The 27,198-nt window shown below is 44.5% G+C and overlaps 1 protein-coding gene across 5 annotated transcripts in view; it reads left to right on the top strand.

The window, feature by feature from the left end:
* prickle2 (prickle planar cell polarity protein 2) overlaps positions 1-27,198 on the top strand; it is a 170,108-nt gene that overhangs the window by 79,147 nt on the left and 63,763 nt on the right. For 2 of the 5 annotated variants that reach the window (XM_033036652.1, XM_033036654.1), the window contains exon 1: positions 9,469-9,732. The exons of 2 other annotated variants lie outside the window; for them this stretch is intronic. The gene's annotated coding sequence lies outside the window, so the exon portion shown is untranslated. Of the gene's footprint in view, positions 1-9,468; positions 9,733-10,339; positions 10,410-27,198 lie in introns of those variants that run through there. One more of the 5 variants, XM_033036657.1, reaches the window with a different exon arrangement.

Here is a 27,198-nt window from a genome sequence, read left to right as displayed (position 1 = left end):
CATTCCTTCTCTCCAGAGATGCTGCCTGTCCCGCTGAGTTACTCCAGCATTTTGTGTCCACCCACGATACTCCAAATGCAGCCTAATTAAAGACTTATGAAGCTGCATCATGGCCTTTAGTCACTGCATCTGCCCACAATGCCCATGGATCAACCGTTCACACTAGTTCTATGTTATCCCACTTTCTCATTCACTCCCTACGAACCCAGGGCGATTTACAGAGGCCAGTTAACCTACAAACCTGCACGTCTTTGGGATGTGGGAGGAAACCGGAGCACCCGGAGGAAACCAACGTGGTCACTGGGAGAACGTGCAAACTCCACACAGACAGCACTTGAGGTCAGGATCGAAGCTGGGTCACTGGGCAGCTCAATCAGGGAGTTAGACCTCCTGCCTCTTGTGCTCAGTGTCCCGATCTATGAAGATTTACGAGGATGTTGCCAGGACTCGAGAGTCTGAGCTACAGGGAGAGGTTGAGTAAGCTGGGACTCGTCCTTGGAGCGCAGGAGGATGAGGGATGTATATGTATAAAATCATGAGAGGAATAGTTCGGGTAGATGCGCCGAGTCTCTTGCCCAGAGTAGGTAAATCGAGGACCAGAGGATATAGGTTTAAGGTGAAGGGGAAAAGATGTAATAGGAATCTGAGGGGTAACATTTTCACACAAAGGGTGGTGGGTGCATGGAACAAGCTGCCAGGTGAGGTAGTTGAGGCTGGGACTATCCCAACGTTGAAGAAACAGTTAGACAGGTACATGGATACGACAGGTGTGGAAGGATATGGACCAAGCGCAGGCAGGTGGGACTAGTGTAGGTGGGACTAGTCGGCCGGAGTGGGCAAGTTAGGCCGAAGGGCTTGTTTCCACGCTGTATCACTCTATGGTGCATTCTCTGTTCAGTTCATAACCAATTTCAATTTGAAAGTCTACAAACAAAATGTTGGGATCTCTGGTGCGATCATCAGGATAGATCTCTCCCTTTTGAAGTACGTGCCCAATACAGTGAATGATTTACCAGCTTTAAATTAACTGCTGCTTTTTTGCTTTTAGCAATCCAAGATTCATACTGATAAACTCGTTGTGCCGCAAAAGTTGCTGACATCTTATTTTAATTACGTGAAATCAATCCTGATTATCATTGCTAAGAATGTTCAGTTTAGTTTATTGTCACGTGTACCGAGGTACAGTGAAAAGCTTTTGTTGCGTGCTATCCAGCGGAAAGACAATACATGATTACAATCGAGCCATCCACAGTGGACAGACACAGGATAAAGGGAATAATGTTTTTAGTGCAGGAATAAAGTCCAGTCGAGTCCGATTAAAGATAGTCCGAGGGTCTCCAATGAGGTAGATAGTTGGTCAGGACTGCTCTCTAGTTGTTGAGAGAGTAGGTAAGTGTGGAGTGGATTGAATCATATCGCATGGAAACAGGCCCTTCGGCCCAACTTGGCCATGCCAACCAAGATGCTGCATCTAAGCTAGCCCCATTTGATCCCTATCCCTCTAAACCAGGGGTGGGCAGCCTTGTTCTGCATAGGGGCCGGGACGCATGTCTGTGAGCGGGTGGCGGGCCACATCTATCACGTGTACACATGGATCCCGCCCCCATCCCGCCCCGGATCAAATCACGTGTTCACAGAAGGTAGACGAAAATGCTGGAGATACTCAGTGGGTGAGGCAGCCTCGTGTAATCCTTGCATGCCTCACCCGCTGGGTTTCTCTAGCATTTTTGTCCACCTTCGATTTTTCCAGCATCTGCAGACTTTAAACGTGTTGACAGAAATCGGCCACATGGGGCGGGCGCTCAGCGGGCCGGATGATTACGGGGAAACAAATCCGCCTGCGGGCCGGATGATTTCGGGTTACGGGCCGCATTCGGCCCGGGGGCCGCAGGTTGCCGACCCCCTGCTCTCTCCGTTTCCAATCCATGTACCTGCGATTTCCTTCTCTAAAATTCATCATTTTACATTTTCCCGTGATTTTTGAAATTGCGCTTCATGTGATCACAGGCGCCTTTTTTAAATCCCACTTTAACCGCAGCAGCCCAGATGGAGTTCATCCTTCAGTGCTTCCCCCATTTTCTCCTTACCAAATCATAATCTTCTGGAAGAATTTATATACCAGTAAAACCAGACCACAAAAATACCTCTGCTGAAGTATAGCCTGGCAAGAGAGAGATACATGCCGACATGGTCATGTAATGTGGTCCACAGAGCATCAGCACAGTAGGTATTAATGGTGTCAACAGACCACACTGGTTTGAAGCCAGTAATCTAATTCCACGCTGGTTCTGCGCTATAGCTGCAACTTCTCATCCTTCACATCACGTGGGATGGCGGATCTCCAAGAAGACGGAACACTCCGCAGTGGCGCAGCGGTACAGTTGCTGCCTTCCAGCGCTCCTGAGCCCCGCGTTTGATCCTGACTAAACTAAAGTATTAGCACAAGCCCTCTACCTCCCAAATCTGGGGGTTATCGCAGGACTAGAAACTTGAGCCTGGTTTTGTTCAGTTAGCTGAGAGATACAGCGTGGAAACAGGCCCTTCGGCCCATCGAGTCCGCACCGGCCAGCGATCCCCGAAAACCCGACACACTATCCTACACACACTTGGGACAATTTTATATTCACACCAAGCAAATTAACCTACAAACCTGTAAGTCTTTGGCGTGTGGGAGGAAAGCGAAGATCTCGGAGAAAATCCACGTGGTCACAGGGAGAAGGTACAAACTCTGTACAGACAGCACCCGTAGTCAGGTTTGAACCCAGGCCTCTGGCGCTGCAAGGCAGCAACTCTACCGCTGCGCCACCGTGCCGCCCCAACAATATTGGTGAATGCCATGTGTAGATTGTTGGATTTTTTCTAGTTGTAGATAGTTTGGTGCCTATTAGCACAATTCTTGAATGCTGTGTAGGTCTTATTACATGCTGATATAGACTGCTTTGTTTTGCACATTGTGCAAGCATCCTTGAATATCCCACTTCTAGCCTCAAGGTAGAAGGAAGATATTTGATGAAGAATATGTGAGACTTTACTGATGAAACTTTGTGACGTATAGAAATATTTTAACTCCCAAGGGTAGTTGGGGGAGGGGGGGGGGGGGGGGGAAATGCTCAGAAATTTAGAACAAGAGCAGAACCCAAGAAGTCCAGTTCCAGGATACGAGGAACTGCAGATGCCGTCTTACAGAAAAAGACACAAAAGTGCTGGAGTAACTCAGCGGGTCAGGCAGCATCTCTGGAGGGAACGGACAGGTGACCTGGTCTGAAGAAGGGTCTCGACCCGAAACGCCACCCATTCCTTCTCCCCAGAGATGCTGCCTGTCCCGCTGAGTTACTCCAGCTTTTTGTGTCCACCTGTCGTGTTTGGACCCTTCTTCAGTTTGAAGAAGGTCCTGGCCTGAAGCGCCATCTATCCATGCTCTCCAGATATGCTGCCTGACCCTGCTGAGTTGTTCCAGCACTTTGTAGCTTTTGTTTTAAAAGTCCACTTCCAGCTTTAACGGGTCTGCACTTGGAAACTGGTACGAAATCCATCCACCTGCTGTAAATCAGGCATTTCCTGATTGGGTACAGTGTGTACCTCTGCGTTTATACTCTTTATATATAACAATTCACTTCATATAAAACACAGCAAATTAATTCCTTCTGCTAGACTCTCAGCACCAGCATCAACACTGAATCCTTAAAGGGCCTGTCCCGACTTTTTCGGCAACAGCTGGGAAATAGGCTGTGGCCACATGGTGGCGGGGTGATCGCCCAAATATCGCCTATGTGGGACAGGCCCATTAGTCAGCAACTCTACCGCTGCGCCACCGCGCCGCACATGTCACCATCCTTTGGCTTTATAGTTTCTCCCCTCTTGTCCTGTCCACATCACATAACCAAGTTGCTCAATTTGAAAAGCGTAAGTACGTCTTTATCAGGTACCCCACGTATGGAAAATCAATGATGACTTCTTGAAGAATTGTAAAGTTCTAGTTATCTATGGATCTTCTGAATGGAAAATATTAGTTAGATTAATTGATGCAGACTAATGAGATTTGCTAAATGCATTTGTGAACTTCAGTTTATTATTTTTTAATTCATACTTATCCCGATGCATAATTTTCCACTTGAAGTGTACATCTACATTATCAATGTTGGTGCCTTATCAGGTTTGGTGCCTGCTCGGCATACTGATGTGTCTGCTATAGTGTACAGATGGTAAATTAGACAACACAGTCAAATGATTCATTCCCATTGTCACTGTGTTGTCCTTTAATACTTGTTATAGAAAAAATTATAGATATTTAAGACATGTAAATGAAAAAAAAAAAATCCTATTGGGCAGTGTTATCCTATAATACTGTGTGCTATTTTCAACATCCATAAGGTTCAGGTTTATTACGGATGCGCCGTGGAAAGCATTTTATCGGGAGGGCCAGACTCCCCACCATTGATGCCATCTACAGTATACTTCACGCTGCCTCGGGAAAGACAGACAGCATGATCTAAGACTGGCACGCGTTTGTGGTTTTCTCCTTTGTATCACGCGGGTCTCTGGGCCCACGCTCACCCGCAATGAGATTTAGCTCTTATCGCTAAAGAAATGAAGAGATAGTTCATAATAAGTTCATAAGTTAATTTATTGTCACATACACCAATTGGTGCAGTGAAATTCGCTGGCCAGGCTAGTCATACATTATATGTGGGGGGGGAAATTAGATATGGGGGGAAAAAGCAGGAACGGGGTACTGATTTTAGATGACCAGCCATGATCATATTGAATGGCGGTGCTGGCTCGTAGGGCCGAATGGCCTACACCTGCACCTATTTTTCTATGTTTCTACAATGCTCTACCAATCCTCAGCTCATCTGACACACTGATGCACAAATGTTATTTTGTACCAAGGAATGGGGAACTGAGGGAGAGGGGTGGTGTGTCAATTAGACTCGACAATAGTCACCATAACATTCTTTGCATCGCTGGTCGGCGTGGACTCGGTGGGCCGAAGGGCCTGCTTCCGTGTTGTATCACTAAATCAGAACTAAAACTAAAATGGGCTTGCAGTCTTTCTAACCTTCTGCAGACGTGAGATAATCACAGCTCTCGACCCAGTCGCTGAAGATTTTGTTTGTCTCAGATTCACTGCTTATTTTTATCTTCCTGACACTGGAGTATGTGACAAGTTGCTGCACTGAAGGTGCGATAAATGCAGCCTGCTGCTTCCTCTAGACCGGATAGTATGTCAGAACACATAGTGAGGATGGTGGGTATATGGAACGAGCTGCCAGAGGAGGTAGTTGAGGCAGGTGTTATAACAGCATTTATAACAGACACCTGGACAGGTACATGGATAGAAAAGGTTTGGAGGGATATTAGCCAAAGGTGGCCATTTTAGTTTAGTTTAGTTTAGTTTAGTGATCCAGCGCGGAAACAGGCCCTTCGGCCCAACCAACGATCCCGCACACTAACACTACCCTACACACACTAGGGACTTCTTTTGAAACATAAATACCAAGCCAATTCACCTACAAATCTGTAAGTTTTTGGAGTGTGGGAGAAAACCCATCAGGTCATGGGGAGAACGTACAAACTCCGTACAGAGAGCACCCGTAGTCGGGATCGAACCTGGGTCCCGTGCAGCCAGTGTAGATGGGGCATCTGGGTCGGCATGGGCAATTTGGGCTGAAGGGCCTGTTTCCGTGCTGCGTGACTCGTCAGCAACTGGGGCGAGAGCTGTGATTATCTAAAGTCAGCAGAAGGTTAGAAAGACAGCAAGCCCATTTTAGGTTTAGTTCTATTTAAGAGATACAGCGCGGAAACAGGCCGTGTCCGAGCCGACCAGCGATGCAAAGAATGTTATGGTGACTACTATTGTCGAGTCGAATTGACACACCACCCCTCGCCCTCAGTCCCCCATTCCTTGGTACAAGATAACATTCGTGCAGCAGTGCGTCAGATGAGCTGAGGATTGATGGAGCATTGTAGAATCATGGTCTGATTTGAACCAGAGCTACGAGTAGTAGTCGTTTCTATGGAATCAGCAGACTAGATGACAAACCTCATTCCATTCTTAGATGTTTCAGATGAGAAAGAGAAGAAAACATACAGGCATCATAAGTTCATAAGTCATAAGAACCCGTAGGCCATTTGGCCCTACGGCCTACTGCGCTGATAGACATAAAATGCTGGAGTAACTCAGCGGGACAGGCAGCATCTCTGGAGAGAAGGAATGGGTGACTTTTCGGATCAAGTCCCTTTCCCCTGACTCGGTCTGACGAATGTTCTCGAACCGAAACGTCACCCATTCCTTCTCCGCAGAGAATCTGCCTGTCCCGCTGAGTTACTCCAGCATTTTGTGTCTATCTTCAGTGTAAACCAGCATCTGCAGTTCCTTCTTACACATTGAGTCTACTCTGCCATTCAATCATGGCTGATCTTTCTTTCCCTCTCAACCCCATTCTACTGCCTTCTCCCCATAACCCTTGATACCCTTACCAATCAAGTATCCGTCGATCTCTGCCTTAAAAATACACAATGATTTGGCCTTCACTGCCGTCTGTGGCAACCATGTTCGGTGGACATTGACATTAACACGATTTTAATCACATTTAGAGTCTTCGATTCATATTTTACATTTCAGAGATGCATTTTTCCGTTAAATGGCACCATAACCTCAAATGGCCTGTCCCTGCCAATGTTTGAGCTACCAATAAATATGGAAAATATGATAGATTGCCAGCCAGTGAATAATGACGAGTGTTGCCTGAGTTTACCACTGGCTGACCTCAATTGGTAGTTACATTGGACATCATGCCCATTTTCAGCTTCTCTTGTATAGTGAGCTGTAAAAAAGAACAAAGTATACTTGTTCTGCCTCCAGATGTCTTGGACTCTACTGTTTACGTGGTGGTGGTAAGGCTTTATTGAACCCAGTGCTGTGGAGTTGCAGCCCAGGTTATTTTTACAGAGGAGCCTTACAGACACTTTGCCAAACTGCAAACTCTACTGCTGCACAACGGCGCTGCCTTTCAGCGCCAGAGACCCGGGTTCAATGCTAACTACGGGCGCTGTCTGTACGGAGTTTGTCCGTTCACCCCGTGACCTGCGTGGGTTTTCTGCGGGTGCTCCGGTTTCCTCACACACTCCAAAGACGTGCACGTCTGTAGGTTAATTGGCTTTGGTATAATTGTAAATTATCCCTAGTGTTAATGTGCGGGGCTTGCTAGTCGGCACTGATTCGGTGGGCCGAAGAGCCTGTTTCTGCGCCGTATCGCCAAACTAAACTGACGTGAACTGTGGCTCCATCAGGCCCATCCTATCCATTCTGCCTTATAACTCACAACCTCCAAAGATCCAGGCAACATCAGTGTGTATTTCCTCTGCACCCTCTCTCGCCTCTTTCCAATAGCGTGAGATTGGAACTGTACACAACATCTCAGGTGCAGCTGATTTGTACAACTGTGACATCGGCAAGCACACCATATATCTTGCAACACCATTCCATCTGCCGGTATCCACACTTTCATACCCCAAAGTCTATAGGGTTTAAAGCACATCTTTTTTAGAGATACAGTGTGGATTATGAGTTCACACTAGTTGTAAGTCCTACACTAGGGGCCATTTACAAAAGCCAATTCAACTACAAACCTGCACGTCTTTGGGATTTAGGAGGAAACCGGAGCACCCGGACAAAAGTCACGCGGTCGCAGGGAGAACGCGCAAACTCCACACAGACAGCATCCATAGTCAGGATTGAACCCGGGTCACTGGCCCTGTGAAACACCACCATGCCATCCTGTGCCATGGCCATATATAGGCAAATGGGACTAATCCCTAATGGCGACTTAATCCACATGGACAAGGTGGGCTGACTGGCCTAATTCTGCTCCGATGTCTGATGGGATGGCATTTTACTAGAGGGCACCAGTCAGCAAGATTTGGAGAGAATGCGGCCACAGATTGGCCAGATGTGTTGGTTTTGAAACTGAACCTTATGGGAAGTCACTGTTGGTTCATCTCTCTGTCATGCTGCAGAAGGATACAAGTGAACCAGATGGGGTTTTTTAATGATGATCTGATGGTTTAATGGCCATCCCTTACTCACAGGAGGTTTTTGTTCCATATTTATTTCTCCAGCTGACTTGGTGGAATTTGAACTCTTACTGCTGGATTAATGGTCCAGGCCTGCCTCCTCACTACTAACCTCAGCACTCTGTCACCGTGCCTCCATTTTGCCGAGAGTGCCCACTGTATAAGCACCAATCTGAAAACGATAGCGTTAATGAGATTTGTCTCTCACGAACGCACAGATACTTAACGAGTTGGCCATTTCAGTCTCAAACTCAAACATGTACGTATCAAAAAACAGATTTTAAGTTAAATTGCGTACACACAGATGGCTTATTTTGCTGGATTTGTACCTCAGTAGATTTTGTTTTGCATTGCATTATCTGGGCGAATTAAGTTAAAATCACTCCCAAACTATATATGTGGAAGAATGATAGTTTGAAAAATAATAGTTTTATTATTAATAATAATAACATTTGAATTTGTCATAGTGTAATGGTTCAGATAGTTATTGATTCCCGATTTACGAAGGTTTTAATATACATTTTAATCCACAAAGTGAACATTGAATTTAGAAAGAAATCTAGATTGTTTATAGTACAGTTTGCTAACAATTAAAATATTCTTACAGTAGGTTGAATCTGGCACAGTCTTGTTCCTTGCAGGGAGATTTGATTGATTTTCAGTACTTTGTGAGATTAAAATGTCTTTAAAGCCAAACCATATGGAAAGGCACTGATAGCTCATATCATCTTCATGGTCTTGTATTTAGTCTATTGTCGCTCGACAAAAAATTGCAAGAACTGCATTCATCTGTGGTGGAAATAAAAAAAACCCCAAAATGCCTGTTAGCAGTATTGCATGCAAGATGTAGTACAACAATTAAAACCATATGTGGAGACTTGATCACTTTGAATCCAGAGGTCAGTAAATTATACACAGCTGTCACGATCAAAAGTGCTTACCATATAGATATATATTTTTCCAATATTTGTTAAAAAACTAAACATAAACCGTGCTTAATAGGTTTGAAACGCAGGGAAGAAATAGCACAGCGGTTCTAACCCCCTATTTTCGCGAGCACATTTGGAAAATAATACGTCCTATTTTTGCCAATCCAGGTTCATTTGTGCAGACAACCAAGAGTTTATAGCAGTAACACCCCCCCCTCCCTTGAAGCTCAAGGAATAGAGTTGTGGCAGTGGGTTTGGCTTAAGCTGATGACTTTTGCCAATAGGCTGGAGGTTAGCTGGTTCTCTCGACCGGCTGAGAGAGGGATTTTGTGTGTGTGTGTGTGTGTGAGTGAGAGAGGGAGAGGGAGAGGGAGAGGGAGAGGGAGAGGGAGAGGGTGAGGGAGAGGGAGAGGGAGAGGGAGAGGGAGAGGGAGAGGGAGAGGGAGAGGGAGAGGGAGAGGGAGAGGGAGAGGGGAGGAGGGACGCTGACCAAGTGATCTGCGTTCTTTACTGCACAGCCCTCGAATACCAAAGCCATTCCATACGGGGCTGTTCCACAATCTATGAGAATGCTGCTCCACCTCTTGCTGAGTACCCCACAGGGCCTCGACAAGCAGTTTCTATTTAATGTCGAAGCCAGACTTTTCTCATTAAAAGGACATTGGAAATACTTCTCTGTTCCGGCCACAGTGGAGGTTAGAAAGGCAGAGAAACCCTTCCAGTAAAGGTAAATGCTTCACTTTCTTTAAACCAAAGATGCTCTGTGGATTTTTATATTGTTACTTCACAAGTTGAATTTTAATATTGTATTACTTATTGTTTTAATTTATTTTTGTAGCCACCTACTCCTGAGCTCGTGTGATGTCGCAGATTATAAAATGGGCATTGTTTTTATTAAATACTTTCTATTAAGATGTAATCGGTTCTGCTTTTTTTTAATCTCGCTGCCTTCGCTTGCCTTTTGATATATTAAATTACTCTGGCTGCCGAGTTTTTGAAATGGCAATTTGATTATCACGTCCAGTGCGGCTATGTAAATAATCGAATCACTTTAAGACTGATTGGTGTTTTGTTAGATTTTGGCGATGCTGTAAGATATGTTAATTGGAAATGGTTACATGCATAAAGCTATAGCATTCATCTCAAAGTTCTTAAGACGGACGATGTGATAAGCATATGTGGACATAACTTCTAGACATAACTAACCTCGATTTTTTTTTTGGGGGGGGGTGGGTTACCGTGGGTCTCCAATGGGATGCTGAATCTGTGGGGGTCTCTGGTTTATTTAAGCTTCTTGGTGTAGCTGTGTGTGTGTGTGTGTGTGTCAATTCAGCTGTTATTAGGATTTAAGGGAAGTGACAAGACTGCAAATGGTGAACCTTCTGACACCTGGTACTGCAAGCAGTGAGTTTTCTAACATTTCTTACAGTCAGTTTTGCAGAAATCTTGTAGTTGTGTCTTTTTTTTTAACAATATATCCTCTGAGAGGTTCATAGTTTTGCATTGTATTCGCTAGAATCGAACTTTAGATGGCTGGCCTTCATTGAAGGGAATAGAAACATTAGCACTGCATTATTTCCATATTTACTTGTCCCGTGAACTCAACTAATTAAAGTGTGTTACTTTAATTATTTCAACATTGGTCTATCTTAATGAGGCTTAATTTATCCTTTGTTAATAATTATCGTCAGGGATTGTTTGCAGAAAACTGTGTCATCTGCTTGGGAACAGCTGTTTTGTCTGGCACTTTATTAAAAAAAATGCATTATTGGCCCTGGTATTTAATGTATAGCCGTTATCCTTTAATGCAATAATTTGTTGTTCCCGCTGTTGAATCTTCTTTAAATCTCTTGTTTAAAAAAAATCTAAACAAGAGCGGTGGAAATGACAGCAATTTGCTTTGTGAGTTTAGAATGATTAATATGTGCATGCTAATTTTGCATGTAAGCAACTTGGGCGTAGGGAATAATATTTTGCTTGTGGATCATATTTAATGCTTGACTACTAATAATAATTCTGTAATTAATATAACATGAGTCTGCTAATCGAGCCTTCTATTCTTTATTAAGGTTATTGTGGAAAGCAGTGTTTGAATTTGATTACACAACAACTGTTTAAAATAACGGGAAAGATAATGTGGCTTCACTTTAGCAATTGTTAATGATTATATTCGTAATGGGTTTGATTCGTTAGAATATTTTTGCTGCATGATTTGTTTTGCCTCCAGCCATGGGCATGTGAGTTCAACCAATTGCTTAAAGTTCATTACATTGTAATACTGTTGGCCTCAGCAGCAATTTAACTCTTGCAGGTCTGGAAGATGCATCTCTGCCTCTGCCTATGCGGAACGCCCACATAATGACCCCACTAAGTTGAAGTAGTTTTGCATTAAGTGAAAAGTTAGGTGATCTTATAGAGGTGTATAAAATCATGAGAGGAATAGATCGGGTAGGTGCACACAATCTCTTGCCCAGAGTAGGGGAATCGAGGACATAGGTTCAAGGGGAAGGGGAAAAGATTGAATAGGAATCTGAGGGGTAACTTTTTTGCACAAAGGGTGGTGGGTGTATGGAACGAGCTGCCAGTTGAAGCTGGGACTATCCGGACATTTAAGAAACAGTTTAACAGGAACATGGATAGGACAAGTTTGGAGGGATATGGACCAAGTGCAGGCAGGTTGGACTAGTGTAAGTAAGTTTATTGGCCAAGTGTTCACATACAAGGAATTTGCCTTGGTGCTCCGCCCACAAGTAACAACATGACATACAGTGACAGTTACGAATGACTGGGAAAACACTAAACATAAATAATAATAAAACATTAATGATAAAACACCATTGATCAAGCACGTGAACCAACAAAATACCTGGGACATGTTGGCCGGTGTGGGCGAGTTGGGCCGAAGGGCCTGTTTCCACGCTGTATCACTCTATGACTCGATGATTTTTTTTGCTATGAGCTGCATTCACATCACAGATGCAGAGCATTGTTGCAATGGTTAGTCACTGATAATTACCTTTGCACGCCTCAAGGCCACTGTTCTGTTTTTTTCTGATTAGGTGCTTTGAAACGCATGTCCTTGTACAACAGAGAATAGTGTACAAGGTGCACTGCCTTCAAGTTTTAGAATCCTGCAGGCAATTAACTTTAGCTCAAACAATGACAGCTACATCATAAGTGTATGTTTGTTTAATTAATGTATTTAAAATTTAATGGAAAATGAATTTCAACAAGGTATACTGAGCAAGGCTTTGCTAAATTTCATTAGTTTTGTTTTCGAGCTTGGCAGCACAAATTAATTTACAATGGAAAGAAAGCTTCTTGTATGCAGTTTGTCATGGCAATTCTAACACAATTTTGACATTTTTTAATCCGAGGAACATCTATTCTACATTTTCCTTGAACTTCATCTCCCTTGATCTCTCGTTTTCACACCTTACCCTTCCATATCTCTCGTTTCCCTCACCCCTGCCTCTCAGTCTGAAGAAGGTGGGATCTCCACCCGAAACATCACCCATTCCTCTCCAGAGATGCTGCCTGGCCCGCTGAGTTACTCCAGCAGTCTATCTTCAATGTAAACCAGCATCTGCAGTTCCTTCCTACACATTACAACTATAAAGTTAGGCTTTCATATGAAATGAAATCAGTCCTTTGTGTTGTGTGCGGATCTGAATTTCAAGTTGGAAAGGAAATTGAATATGTATTTGACACAATACATTCCTAATTAGTGAATAATTCATGATCCTGCTATCACTGAAGTCCTTAAGGGGCTGTCCCACTTGGGCGACCTAATTGGCGAGTTTAGAAGAGTTTGAAGAAATGACATGTTGAATACCTCCTTTGACTATGTTGAAGACCTCCTTTGACTATGTTGAAGACCAGCTTCGACCAACTTTGACTAGCTACGACTAACTTCGGGAAAATTGGACACCGAATAGTGGAGAGTGAAGACGACCTCCCTTCCACTATGATGAAGACTATCTTTGACTACCCTCGATTATCTACGACTAACATGCCGACCTACTACGACTAAACCTACGAGTAAAAAAGTATCGATTTTTTCCATGGCGACCTTTTATTACTCGTGGGCATTTTTTAACATATTGAAAAAAACGCCGCGACCTATCTGAGGCCTCGAGCACGCGGAGACCACTCTTGAGCATGAAGGAGAGTTACGAAGACCTCCTATGACCTCGTGTGGACTATGCTGCGAGTACGAGTCGAGAGCAAACTCGCCAGAACTCGCGGATTAGGTTGCCCAAGTGGGACAGGCCCTTAATCTGCACACTGGTGAGTGTAAGTGATAGAGTAGGAAAGGCGAGAGGCAATTGTCAGGAATGCACGGAGCTGTATCAGTCGCCTCAACGTGAAGGGGCTGTGACCAACATTGACCCATCTTCAGCAGAGGAAAGGCCAAAGACAACACTTGTGGGTCATGGGAGAAGCATGAGATACTGCGCCCACCAAGTCCGCACCGACCAGCGAACCCCGCACAATAACACATACAAACTCCGTAACAGATCGAACCCGTGTCTCTGGCGCTGAGATCGCTGTCACACAACCATAACGCTTCCCGGTGGCGCAGCCCTACAGTTGCGGCCTTACCGTGCCAGAGACCCGGGTTCGATCGTGACGACGGGTGCTGTCTGTATGGGGGTTTGTGCATCTCCCCAACAACTCTCACCAACTTCTAAGGATGTGCCGTAGTAAGCATTTTTATCGGGATGCATCACAGCTTGGTTTGGGAACAGCTCCATCCAAGACTGTAAGATATAAGGTCATATTGTAGAGAATTTTGGATGCAGCCCAGACCATAACACAACCCAACCTCCATTGGCTCTCTGGAGATCTCGCGCTGCCTCGGCAAGGCCAGTACAGCAGCATAATTAAGGACAATTCGCACCCTGGCCACTCTCTCTTTTCCTCTCTCCCATCAGGCAAGAGGTACAAAAGTGTGAAAATGCACACCTCCAGATTCAGGGACAGTTTCTTCCCAGCTGTTATCAGGCAGCTGAATCATCCTGCCATCAACTAGACAGCAGTCCTGAGCTACTATCTACCTTATTGGTGACCCACGGACTATCTTTGATCGGCTTTGACCTTGCACTAAACGTTATTCCCTTACCATGTATCTGCACACTGTGAATAGTTCGATTGTAATCATGTATTGCCTTGTCGCTGACAGGATAGCACGTAACAAAGGCTTTTCACTGTACACGTGACAATAAACTAAACTAAACTAAATTTTATTTTTATTTTTAAAAATCTATAATTAAATATCTATTTCCATAAAGCTATAAATAATTGTCTTTCCCTGAGCTCTGGTTGTCCCAGGAAGCAGCTGCTAAATTTTAAATGGAATTCCAGTGGCGTTATGGAATTGGGATTGGAATGGGATGGCAGAGTCCAACCCAAGAGAGGACATACGTGCACAAAGCATTTCCGCAAATAATGGACATTGGCTCATGGAGAGAAAGGTGGAGATACTGATCCTATTTCCAGCCCTTTGTTCTCTGTCAAGTTGCCGTTAATATGTCAGTCCATGCTTGTACGATTAGTTTAGTTTAGAGATACAGCGCGGAAACAGGCCCTTCGGCCCACCGAGTCCACGCCGACCAGCAATACTAACACTATCCCACACACACTAGGGACAATGTTACACTCACACCAAGCCAATTAACCTACAAACCTGTAGGTCTTTGGAGTGTGGGAGGAAACCGAAGATCTCGGAGAAAACCCGCACAGGTCACGGGGAGAAGGTACAAACTCCGTATGATATTATGATGATAATGATGATGAAGATACATCTCATCCATGTGCATCAACCATATCTCCAATAATCAGAAACACATAGTCATGCTCAGTTGCATATCACCTTGCATGTTCTGTTTCCTCCCTCGATACACACCTCATTTCTAATGAATGGTCCATATCTAATTTCTGGAGGTTCGCTACCCTTTACAATTTGCTTGGTCACATTTGTTGGGCTGGGGGGAATCTTGTAAACAATGTAATCATTGGAAAAAAAAAAACCCATCACGACCATGCCATCTTATAGAATCTTTGACCTTAATGGGAGAATCTAGGACTAGAGGTCGTAGGCTCAGAATTAAAGGACGTTCTTTTCGGAAGGAGATGGGGAGAAATCTCTTCAGTCAGAGGTGGTGAATCTGTGGAATTTTTTGCCACAGACGGCTGTGGAGGCCAAGTCGGTGGATATTTTTAAGGCAGAGAGAGATAGATTCTTGATTAGTACGGGTGTCGGGGATTATGGGTAGAAGGCAGGAGAATGGGGTTGGGAAGGAGAGATAGATCAGCCATGATTGAATGGCGGAGTAGACTTGAAGGGCCGAATGGCCTAATTCTACTCCCATCATTTATGACCTTATAGAGTCTTACAGAATGGAAACAGGCCTTTCGGCCCAACTCATCCTTGCTGATCCAGGTGCCCCATTCAAGCTAGTTTGCCTGTGTTTGGCCCAAATCCCTCTAAACCTTCCTATCCATGTACCCGTGCAAATATCTTTTAAATGTTGTTGTTCTGGCAGCTCGTTCTGTACGCCCACCACCCTGTGAGTGATGAAGTTGCCTCGGGTTCTTATTTAATCTTGCATCTTTCACCTTAAACCTATGTCCTCTGATTCTGAATTCCCCTATCCTGAGTAAAAGAGACTGTGCAATCACCCTATCTGTCTCCTCATGATTTTATATACATTTATAAGATCACTTCATAGCCTCCGGCCCTCCAAAGAGTATTCTAGACTACCCAACCCGATAGCATAGGCCATGGAGTCCTGTCAACATCCACGTCAATCTTCTCTGCACTCGTTCTTTCATCATGTCTTCCAAATCTAGTTGGGTGATTAGGGCAGCACGGTGGCGCAGCGGTAGAGTTACTGCCTTACAGCGCCAGCGACCCGGGCTCGATCCTGACCACGGGTGCTGTCTGTACGGAGTTTGTACGTTCTCCCCGTGACCCGCGTGGGTTTTCTCCGTGTCCTCTGGTTTCCTCCCGCACTCCAACGCCGTACTCGTGTGCAGTTTAATTGGCTTGGTAAAGTTGTAAATACGACCCTGGTGTGTAGTATAGTGTTAGTGGGATCGGTGGGTCGGTGTGGACTCGGTGGGCCGAAGGGCCTGTTCCCGCGCTGTATCTCTAAACTAAAATAAACTAAACTATGTTTGTGAATACAGTACTGCTTGATGTCTTCCTGTTTGGAGAAGTTGTCTCTTTGTCTTTTCTACAGTCACTCGTGACTCAGTTACTGTTAATCCCGTCTTTGCGTCTGAGATTTGTGAGTCACGAACCACTCTGGTGAAATGAGCATTGGGGGTCTAAGCCCCAGTGTAAAGGTGTCTGCAGCATTTGACCTTTGAATTGTGCAAGCAGGCCATGGGTGGCAATCATGCCCTGTGTGTAGATTGTGCTAATTCAACCTATGTACAGACCCAATAACACCGTAAATATATAGATCGTCATAACACCATAATTGTGCAGAGCGTTATAACACCAGACAAAATGTGTTTGGAAGGAACTGCAGATGCTGGTTTAAATCGAAGGTAGACACAAAATGCTGGAGCAACTCAGCGGGACAGGCAGCATCTTTGGAGAGAAGGAATGGGTGACGTTTCGGGTCGAGATCCTTCTTCAGACGTTTCGGGTCGAGATCCTTCTTCAGACGTTTCGGGTTGTTTGGAAAAAAAGGTGGGAAAACCCAAAACGTCACCCATTCCTTCTCTCCAGAGATGCTGCCTGTCCCGCTGAGTTACTCCAGCATTTTGTGTCTATCTTCGACTATAACACCAGAATTGGGCAGACTGCAATAATAGCACAGACAGCTATAATGCATACTTGAGTAGACCACGATAACATAATAGCATGGTTAGAGCAGAGAGTCAGAACCTTTTTTCCAGATTTGGCAAAATTCAAATACTAGAGGACATAAGTTCAAGGTGAGAGGGGCAAGGTTTAAAGGAGATGTGCGGGGCATGTTTTTTACATGGAGCTGTGGGTGAGTGCAACATGCTGCTGGGGTCAATGGTTGAAGCAGGTACGACAGTGATATTTAACCGCTCTCTGTACGGAGTTTGTACGTTCTCCCCGTGACCTGCGTGGGTTTTCCCCGAGATCTTCGGTTTCCTCCCACACTCCAAAGACGTGCAGGTTCGTAGGCTGATTGGCTTTTGTAAAATTGTAAATTGTCCCTAGTGTGAATGAAGGGGAGGTCATTTAAGACTGAGGTGAGAAAAAACTTTTTCACCCAGAGTGTTGTGAATTTATGGAATTCCCTGCCACAGAGGGCAGTGGAGGCCAAGTCACTGGATGGATTTAAGAGAGAGTTAGATAGAGCTCTAGGAGCTCGTGGAGTCAAGGGGTATGGGGAGAAGGCAGGCACGGGTTATTGATAGGGGACGATCAGCCATGAACACAATGAATGACGGTGCTGGCCCAAAGGGCCGAATGGCCTCCTCCTGCACCTATTTTCTATGTTTCTATGTGTGTGGGATGGTGTTATCGTGCGGGGATCGCTGGTCGGCGTGGACTCGGTGGGTTGAAGGGACCTGCTTCTGCACTGTATCTCTAAAATAAACTACAGAGATTAATTGAACTAAAAATTAAACCACACGATGCTAGTTTCACTGTAGTGACTTGGACTGAATCTTTGTTGACAAGTAGAAATCAGAAATCAATTGTCCATTGCAAGACTGCTCACAAATGAGATGAGGTCTGAAGTGAACACACAAGTCGGCCTCGATAGTCTGAAGAAGGGTCTCGACCCGAAACGTTAAATATTTTTACGTTGTAAGACTTTGATCTCTGCAGGACTCAGTGAGACTGATCGCTCTATATCAATCAATGATTTTGATGAGGGGAATCGGGTCAAGGGAGTTTAACCAACAATGGAACAATAACATTCTTCCTTGCAACAAACATTACGGGCCAGTAAATTAAATACTCCTAGATAACATAATAAAAAAATTTAAAAATCAGTAAATTAATAACCCTAATAATAGTGTAGTGCATCCATGTTTAATGATGTACAAAACTCAGTGATGCTGTGAGCTATAACCTTATTGAACGGTGAAGGCAGTACAAGGTGGTGAATAGCTTACATCTATTTCTTATGTCCCTGTTATCATTACATCAATTGTTCATTGTTAGACTGCTTACAAATGAGATGATGTCTGAAGTGAACACACAAGCCAGCCTCGATAGTCTGAAGAAGGGTCTCGACCCAGAAACGTCACATATTCCTTTTCTCCAGAGACGCTGCCTGACCTGCTGAGATACTCCAGCTTTTGGTGCCTCTAGCCAATTTAGAATATGGTTTCATAAGGAATGGGTGTAGAATTAGGTCATTGAAGCACCCTCATCCACTAGGAGGGAGAGGGCAAGCTGAATGGTCGACTGGTTAGCCTGCCCTCTGTCTGACAGAAAAGGCTGGATTTTATCATGGTAAAGGTAGCAGGGCATTTAGAAAATAATATTAGGAGTGGGCAGAATTAATATGGATTTTCAGAAAGGAAATCAGTTTTGACTAATCTGTTGGACTTTATGATGTTGAAATTGGCAGAATAGGTTAGGGTGAACTGTGGCGCAGCGGTGGATTTGTTGCTTTACCGCATCAGAGACGAGGGTTCCATCCTGACTAGATTTTCTCCGAGATCTTTGGTTTCCTCCCACACTCCAAAGACCTCCAGGTTTGTAGGTTAATTGGCTTGGTAAAAAAACGTCAAATTGTCCCTAGTATTTTATAAATATATAAAATTATAAATGGACTGGACAAGCCAGATGCAGGAAAAATGGTCCCAGTGTTGGGGGAGTCCAGGACCAGGGGCCACAGTTTAAGAATAAAGGGGAGGCCATTTAAAACTGAGAATGGAAAAAAACGTTTTCACCCAGAGAGTTGTGAATTTGTGGAATTCTCTGCCACAGAAGGCAGTGGAGGCCAATTCACTGGATGGATTTAAAAGAAAGTTAGATAGAGCTCTAGGGACTAGTGGAATCAAGGGATATGGAGACACGGGTTAATGATTGTGGATGATTAGCCTTGATCACAATGAATGGCGGTGCTGGCTTGAAGGGCCAAATGCCCTCCTGCACCTATTTTCTATGTTTTTTGTTTAAGAAGGAACTGCAGATGCTGGAAAATCGAAGGTACACAAAAATGCTGGAGAAACTCAGCGGGTGCAGCAGCATCTATGGAGCGAAGGAAATAGGCAACGTTTCGGGCCGAAACGTTGCCTATTTCCTTCGCTCCATAGATGCTGCTGCACCCGCTGAGTTTCTCCAGCATTTGTGTGTACCTCCTATTTTCAATGTATGTGTAGGTATGTATTTATGTGCGGGGATCGCTGGTCGTTGCAGACTCGGTGGGCCATGGGGCCTGTTTCAACGCTGTATCTAAACTAAACGATACAAAGCACTAACACAGCGAGTCAGGCAGCATCTCTGGAGGACATGGATAGGTGACGTTTTGGGTCACAGCCTGAAACGTCGCCTATCCATGTCCTTCAGAAATGTTGCCTGACCCGCTGGGTTACTCCAGCACTTTATGTTCAACACAAGATTACAGCATCTGCAGTTCATTGTGTGTCTTTTTAATTTGATTGTCTTGATTTAATTGTTCGTGACTATGTTCTATTAATTTTCCTTGAGTATCTAAGAAGCTTCCTTTCAAAACCAGACTTCGAGTCACAGCAGCCATCTTCGAATGTAACATCTCGTGTTTCAATAATAGAAAAATAGAAATCTCTATCTGAATGACTCCGGCAACAAGTTTAAACATCTTTACAAACTTAAGCTTTGCTGTCGTAACAAAACAAAAAGTCATTCTCCACCACCTCAGCTCCACACAACAGAACATAATTATAGTGCTAGTGTTGTGGAAGTGACTAAATAAGGCAGAAGAATACTTTTGTGCATCTCATGGGGAAATAATTACTGGTATGCTGACTGGTGACGTGGCCAATGTGGAAATCTGACTTTCATTTCGTAGACCACACAGTATCATGGACCTTTCAACACCTACTTTGGAATGTGGCCATCGGAGCATTTTGAAAGCTCTCTGGTTTTAAAAAAAAAAAGTTGTTCTATTGCATCTTTTTAATAGGATAATAAGTTTGTCTCTTTCGATCTAGGCACAAGATGGTGCCAAACCTAGGCGACTATTTGCGTACGAGCCACAGAAGCAGATCTACAGACTCGTATTGCACTCGCTCCATGCAATTAAATACGTCAACATTTCTTACCCGAAATGTCACCTATTCCTTCGCTCCGTAGACGCTGCCTCACCCGCTGTGTTTCTCCAGCATTTTTGTCTGCCTTCAACATTTCTTACTTTAAGTTTGGTTTAGTTTAGAGATGCATGTAAAAGCTTTTCACTGTACCTCGGTACACGTGACAATAAACTAAACTGAAAATGAAACTGTAACTTTTAGTTTGGTCAAGAGATCTTGTCGTCAGGAAATGGTAGAACTCGGTACGCACGAAATGCTGGAGTAACTCAGCGGGTCAGGCTGAGCCATCTCTGGAGAGAAGGAATAGGTGACGTATCGGGTCGAGACCCTTCCTCAGACTGCTGGAATTTCGTCGGATTGAGGAGAACTTCTTCAAAATAGGCATACCTTGAGGAGATATCACATTAGAGCAGACAACATCTGTAGGAAGGAACTGGAGATGCTGCCCGACTCAGCGGGTCGAGCAGCATCTCTATAGAAAAAGAATAGGTGACATTTTGGCATGCGACCCTTCCTCAGACTAATACTTGGTGATGTCCTCACCTGGAGCTGAAACTGGGTTGTGTTGTTTTTATGCTGGTAAATTTTACAGAGACATTCTTTAGAGCAGGCTTTCTTGGCTTTATGTATTCATATTTATATCATGCCACATAGCTAAGAAATTGTTGCATTAATGAAGGAAATGATAAACAAGACTGCCAGACTTAGAGAGGCTTTGTAGCAATCTATTTGCTACATTTCTGCCAAAAAAGATTGAAGAAGCAAATCCAGCTTCCTCAAGACGTTTTACTTTAGACTTTAGCGATTCAGCGTGGAAACAGGCCCTTCGGCCCACCGAGTCCGTGCCGACCAGCGATCACCCTGCACTCGCACTATACTACACACACTAGAATACACACATTACAATTTACAGAAGCCAATTAACCTATAAACCTGTACGTCTTTGGTGTGTGGGCTCAATGCTCTTAAGACGGTGGAATTGATTGTAGACTTTAGGAGAGCTCCCCCTCCCCTCCCCCCACTCACCATCAACATCACCACAGTCACATCTGTGCAGTCATTTAAGTTCCTTGGAACCATCATTTCCAGCGACCTTAAATGGGGGGCCACCGTCGACACTAGAGTCAAAAAGGCCCAACGGAGGATGTACTTCCTGCAGCAGCTGAGGAAACACAATCTGCCACAGGCAATGATGGTCCAATTCTGTACGGCCGTCGTAGAGTCAGTCCTCACCTTCTCCATCATGGTCTGATTTGGCTCAGCCACCAAGCACGACATCCGGAGGCTGCAACAAATCGTCCAATCAGCTGAGAAGGTTGTTGGCTGCAACCTCCCCCCCCCCACTGACTAACTGTACACTGCAAGGGCCAGGAAGCGAGCGGGTAAGATCATCTCTGACCCCTCTCACCCTGGCCACAAACTCTTTGAATCACTTCCTTCTGGAAGGCAACTCCGGACTGTCAAAGCTGCCACAGCCAGACATAAAACCAAGAGCTCTACTCAATAACCAAAAGTCTGTAGCCTCCTTTTACTCAGGTATTTTATTTCATTCTTCACCTGTTTAAATTATAATGTTTTATTTTTAATTGTCCACCGTATATCGTGTTGTTACTTGCGGGCAAAGCACTAAGGCAAATTCCTTGTATGTGTACCCGGAGAAAACCCTTCGTGGTCACAGGATGAACGTACAAACTCCACGCAGACAGCACCCGTAGTCAGGATCGAACTTGCTTCTCTGCCGCAGTGAGGCAGCAACTCTACCGCTGTGCCACCGTGCTGCCATTATCACAATTATTTTTAAAGGACAGTGAAATAAAATTGTCACTATTATACTGAAATTTGCCACAAAAAAAGTAAGATACCTTTTTTTTTTTACTGTGCCAAGATTTTATTTGGAGCAGTATATAGACAGGTTGCTTTGAAGGTGATTGCTTTGATTATACTTGCATGATTCCTGAACTAAGCAAGGTGGCCATTTTGTTTGGAGAAGGCAGATCTGATTCCATTAGGGATTAGTTTAGTTTAGTTTAAAGATACAGTGCAGAAACAGGCCCTTCGGCCCACCGAGTCCACACCGACTAGTGATCCCCGTACACTAGCACTATCCTACGCACACTAGGGACAATCTACAATTTTACCAATCCAGTTAGCCGACAAACCTGTACGTCTGTGGAGTGTGGGAGGAAACCGAACCACCCTGAGAAATCCCACGCAGGTCACGGGGAGAAACTTCGTACAGACAGCTCCCGTAGTCAGGATCAAACCTGGGTCTCTGGCGCTGTGAGGCAGCAACTCTACTGCTGCACCCCCATAGAGATCTGAAGCAGATGTTTAAATATATATGAAAAGTACTGTTGCTAATAGATTAAATTCGACAAAAGTTGAGAACATTTTCGTGTTTTATGCAGCATTACTGGTCAAATGAATGTCACATTTATGTATTCCTCTCCTACATTGCAAAATACACACTATTGTTAAACATTTGTGCTTAGTTCTGTGGGATGTCATACTTATAAAATTCTGGGGATGAATAAGTACCAAGGGAGGGTGGTGGGTAAATGGAATGAGCTGCCAGAGGAGGTAGTTGAGTCGGGCACTGTAAAGGGCCTGCCCCACTTGGGCAACATTTTCGGCGACAGCTTGACAAGAGGTTGTCGCGGCGTGGTCGGGGCGTGACGCGGGGTGAAGCATGTAGTAACGTGCGGTGTCTCCCTGTCGCCCCTGGATTTTGGAATATTCAAAATCTTCAGATGACATCTGGGTGTCTCATCATGTCGTGCGCCCTGTCACACACTGACGTACGCTGCCCTGCGGGTGGCGCCTGGTGACGCGGGTATATAAAGCGCCAACTTATCCGTTAAAAAGTTATTAGCGCTTAGATTTATAGTAGATAAGTTCATTTTCAATGTGATTATTAAACTTCGGTGTAACCTTCTTGTGAAGGCGGGTGACGCAGATTGTCGTAGCTTGACGTGACGGTGAAGCGGAGTGTCGTACAACTTGACGGTTTTTAGGGCGTGAGTCGCTGACGTTCGCAGTCGCCGAAAAAAATTGCAAAGTGGGACAGGCTCTTGACAACATTTAAAAGACATTTGGACGGGTACATGGATATGAAAGGGTTAGAAAAGTACAGGCCAAATGTGGGCAGGTGGATCTAGTGTGGATGGGACATTTTTGCTCGGTATGTGGAACTTGGGAGGAAGCGTCTGTTTCCGTCTTGTGTGACTCTATGACTCCAAAACATAGAAATAATTTGATCATCGCTGCTGGTCAATGGATGGACATAATGTTGTAAGATTATCTGCATTTATGTGAAAAAAATGTCTTCGCTATATTTATAATGAAATAAATCTTGGCCTTCTAAATGGCTGAACAACCCTTATGCAAATTGAGGCATAAATATTTTTTTAAACAAGCAAAGTACTGGAGTAACTCAGCCAGTCATGCAGCATTTCTGAAGACCATGGAAAGGTGACGTTTCCGCTCCCTCCTTAGACTGATTGTAGTCGGGGCCCGATACACGTTCTCCAGAGATGCTGCCTGATCCCGCTGAGTTACTCCAGCACTGTTCTTTTTTTAATTTTGTAAACCAGCGTCTGCAGTTCCTTGTGTCTACATTTGAAGGCGTAAAGTTTTGTGGATTATCCTCTGGTCATTGTTGAATGGATGATCTCAGCTTGGACAGCAGGAAGGCGGCCAGAATTGTCCACCACACTGTTGGATTAGTGAAGGGGAAATTGGCCTCCGCTTCTGCTCTTCAGTGTTATCCAGCATCCTTGCTGCCGAAACGTCACCTATTCCCTTTTCTCCACGGACGCTGCCTGAACCGCAGAGTTACTCCTGCGTTTTATGTCTATTCCCTGCTTCAAGAGTGTGTGTGGGTGGGTGGGTGCGCTCAATTAGTATAGTACTTGGTCTATCTTTGCAATTCACTCTAATCAAATATCTACGATTGAGCCTTGTTCATGGACAATGGTCAAGAAGAGAGAGAGTGGCCAGCGACCCTTGTTTAGTTTAGGAAAGAACTGCAGATGCTGGTTTAAATTGAAGATAGACACAAAATGCTGGAGTAACCCAGTGGGACAGGCAGCATCTCTGGAGAGAAGGGATGGGTGACGTTTCAGGTTGAGACCCTTGTTCAGTCTGACCCGAAGCGCCCACCCATTCCTTCTCTCCAGAGATGCTGCCTGTCCTGCTAAGTTACTCCAGCATTCTGTGCCTACTTGTTAGTTTAGTCTCTCGACCAGAGTTGGGTATTTGAGAACCAGAGGACATAGGTTTAAGGTGAAGGGGGAAAGATTTAGTAGGAATCTGAGGGGTAACTTTTTCGCACAAAGGGTGCTGGGTGTATGGAACGAGCTGCCGGAGGAGGTAGTTGAGGCAGGGACTATCCCAACATTTACGAAGCAATTAGACAGGTATATGGATAGGACTGGTTTAGAGGGATATGGGCCAAATGCAGGCAGGTGGGACTAGTGTAGCTGGGACCTGCTGGTCGGTGTGGGCAAGTTGAGCCGAAGGGCATGTTTCCACACTGTATGAATCTATCACTCTAGTTGTAGTTTAGAGGTACAGCGTGGAAACAGGCCCTTCGGCCCATCGAGTCCACGCTGACCATCGAACACCCGTTCACACTATTTCTATGTTATCACACTTTTGCATCCTTCACACTAAGGGCAATTTACTGAGGCCAAGAGTCCTGCACGCCTTTGGGGCGTGGGATCAGTTGGGGAATGAGGAAACGTACAGAGCGGAGACATTGAAGGACAAAGAAAATGCCAGAAAAAAGCATCATCGTTTCAACTGTAATGCACATTACTAGGTCATAAGTGATAGGAGTAGAATTAGGCCATTCGGCCCATCCAGTCTACTCCACCATTCAATCATGGCTGATCTATCTCTCCGTCCTAATCCCATTCTCCTGCTTTCTCCCCATAACCTCTGACACCCGTACTAATCAAGAATCTATCTTTTTCTCACAGAGAATGGTGGGTGTGTAGAATTATCTGCCTCAGAGGGCGGTGGAGGCAGTTTCTCTGGATGCTTTCAAGAGAAAGCAAGATAGGGCTCTTAAAAATAGCGGAGTCAGGGGATATGGGGCGAAGGCAGGAACGGGGTACTGATAGTGAATGATCAGCCATGATCACATTGAATGGCAGTGCTGGCTCGAAGGGCCGAATGGCCTACTCCTGCACCTATTGACTTTTGTCTATTGTCTATTATCTCTGCTTTAAAAATATCCACTGACATGGCCTCCACAGCCTTCTATGGTGAAGAAGTCCACAGATTCACCTCCCTCGTTAGGAAAGAGATGAGAAATCTCTTTCCTAAAGGAACATCCTTTAATTCTGAGGCTGTGACCTCTAGTCCTGGACTCTCCCACCAGTGGAAACATCCTCTCCACATCCACTCTATCCAGGCCTTTCACTATTCAGTGCGTGTCAATGAGGTCCCCCCCTCATTCTTCTAAACTCCAGCGAGTGCAGGCCCAGTGCCGGCAAACGCTCACCATAGGTTAACCCACTCATTCCTGGGTGGCATGAAATGGTCACAATTATATCAACCTTTTTGCATTACTCTACTCAAGATGAATGTTCATCAAGCTGACATGTACAAGCGTTAGTATTTTTCCAACACGCTTTCCACGTGCGGTTTTATGAGGCAGCGGTTATAAATGCTGCGGCTGCAGCAGGAAGGAGAAAATGTTTCGATCGGGTTTTGTGGAGCATCACAACAGTAATTAGCGAGTCTGCCTTTCACACGTAAGGCAAGTATGATGGTATGTTAATAGCCTAGTGGGGAGCCAGCGGAGGGGAAAATATCGCCACAGATTCAAAGCAGAATGTTCCGAATCATTCTTAAATATATGTGGTGCAAAGAGTTGCATCACCGGTGATGCAGGCATGCTGAAATCCAAACAAACGTTATGTAAATGCAAAAACCATTTACAGCCAGCACAGCTGGGGAGGGAGGGAGGGAGGGAGGGGAAAAAAAAGAATTTTGAAGACAAAATTGGGATGCAATCCTTCGCCCCCTCTTCGTGTTGTGCCTTGGCTTTTCTGAAGCTAAAGCGGTGAAGATTCTGCACAGTTGCAAGTCGCCGGGCACAGTGGTTTCATCTCAGCTTGCAGAAATGGAGAAAAAATAGCAAGAGCTAGTAAGTGATTCAGTAAAAAAAAAAAAAATTACCGGCACTGTTTTTTTAGTCTCATGCCATGTGTTGGTTACAGGCGTTCTGACATTTTGAGTTTCTTCTGTGTTTTAAATTTTTTTTTAATATAAATGTGTTATGGTATCGGTGTACAGTTCGTCATGCTGGTATAGAAATGGCCATTTGCTTAATTGATCTTTTAATAATGAAACGCTGATGTGTGAGTCTTACTGGACGCTGTTCTGTTTTCTCAATTAGTGGAAGAGTTGCACTTTGTATTTTGAAATGGTCGCTTATTGCCTTTTAATTACATCAGTATGCAAATTTACAGCAACAAGAAATGTAGCTCCATTCATTGAATCTATCGGCACTGTCAAATGTTTGTGTTTGAGGTGTCAGCATGAGGAGCAAGTGTTCATAGAAGATTTTTTAAAAAGCTAAACACAAGATGAAATTTAGCATTAGATTCAGTACGCTCTGGCTGTTCAATGCAAGGGAAGAGAAATACTGTAAGTATTGCATGTGCAAGCACCACCATGTTATAGAACGAAGGGTGACCAGATTGTGCACATCATTCTTTACTTGCAAAAATTATTCCCATAACTAAGCGGTGTTTTGCAACATTTAGTTTTAATTCCTAAGGTGGTCTTGTGTGGAAAATGGATTTTTGGCTTGCAGCAAGGTCAACCTCTTTACATGCCTTATGTAACCATCTCATATTTACTTTGCTTAATATTACATTTTTCGAATGGAAAGTTCTTTGTCACATTGGCAAATAAACACTTCAGGAGCTCGATGCAA

Source organism: Amblyraja radiata, chromosome 18 (genome assembly GCF_010909765.2).
Source record: "Amblyraja radiata isolate CabotCenter1 chromosome 18, sAmbRad1.1.pri, whole genome shotgun sequence".
In the NCBI taxonomy this organism is placed as follows: domain Eukaryota; kingdom Metazoa; phylum Chordata; class Chondrichthyes; order Rajiformes; family Rajidae; genus Amblyraja; species Amblyraja radiata.
The sequence above is the reverse complement of the archived record's forward strand: the minus strand, read 5'-3'. Positions and strand labels throughout refer to the sequence as shown.